Genomic DNA, 1,374 nt, shown 5'->3' with positions numbered 1-1,374 from the left:
GGAAGCAGCGGGGGTGTCAGTTTGAGGGAGAAAGAAGTTAATGTGGTGCTGTCCAAGGAACTCAGGCCAGAGCAGATCTGGGAACGCATCATGGCTGTTCTCATCCCTTCTCAACCATCTCTTCTCCACTGTGAGAAAAGGAGGTACATTTTCCATGTAGGACAGGAGATAAAACAGAAATAGAGATAAAGGAATCATGTAAGATGTGTAGCTGATGTGGGAAACAAACCCAAATTTCCTGACTGTTAGGCCTCTTCAAATGTGAAAAGCTCATATTTCCCTTGGTACATTTTAATACAATTTACACTCTGAAGGGTGTTTGTCTTCCTCCAGGATCCCAGGGGGTTGTACCCTGCCCATACAGGACTGCTTACCTGCCAGGGCTGGCTTGAAGCAGACAGGTTTTCAGCCATTCGATCACCCACAGCTGCCGTCTGGCAGCTCCACAGAGCATTCTGAGGAGAGACAAAGCCAATTCTCTGATCTCATTACAGAGATTTTAATAATTTTTTAAAAGTACAGAATCACTACACCATGGTGCCGTAGCAGAGTGCTCGCCTTTGCTTCTGAGCTGGGACACAGGAGTCGCTGTGCCCTCTGAGATCATTACTTCGTATGCTCCAGAGGTCTGGCTCTGAGACCGGGTGGGATCAGCTCCATCTAACAGGACTGCCACAGAGAAGAGTCCTGGCAGACTCAGAGGAAGTTATTACCTTTCATGTTACCCTTCTCTAAGGTAGTGACAATGCTTATTATGTGTGATAATGGTCGAAAGGGACTTCTTGCTGGAGAATGCTGTGCATTATTTAAAGCCTTCCTGGAGAGCCAGTGTATGCGTGTAGAGGCACGCTGCATTTCAAGCATTCTCGTACTGACGCATCCTTCCTTAGCACTGAGATGTCCCATCTTGGCATGCCCAAAGGGCAAATGTTTTTTACAGGATGAGTTCTTCACTGAGTCTCTGCAGTACCCAGAACCACAGGTTCAAGATGAGTGAGAAGGGGTCTTAGGCTTTACTCCAGTACTAAGTAAAATACTGTAACGTAGTAAAACAGGGCCTCCATTTGGCCAACTGAAAGGTCAAATCCCTAACTTCCAGGTGCTGTAAGAAGTTGTTTTTCTTCCATAATGTTTTTTCTTCCCTGGTTGCACACTTTTAATTGGTTTGGGAGATGCTCCTTGATCAATAAAACACCACAGAACTGGTACATCTTAACATTCTTCAATAACAAGAATTGCCATTTTGCAAGTCATCTGCTGCAGGTTTATCCTGTGAGGAAGCAGCTTTAGCTGGAGGTTGGAAGGGTGGGACGGGAGGCTGTTGTACTGTAGAAGGATGCAGGGAAGAGCTACTTGTGCGAAGGGCTCAGCCAT

This window comes from Buceros rhinoceros, unplaced genomic scaffold (genome assembly GCF_000710305.1).
Source record: "Buceros rhinoceros silvestris isolate BGI_N320 unplaced genomic scaffold, ASM71030v1 scaffold12955, whole genome shotgun sequence".
Lineage (NCBI taxonomy): Eukaryota > Metazoa > Chordata > Aves > Bucerotiformes > Bucerotidae > Buceros > Buceros rhinoceros.
Note: the sequence above shows the minus strand (reverse complement) of the source record.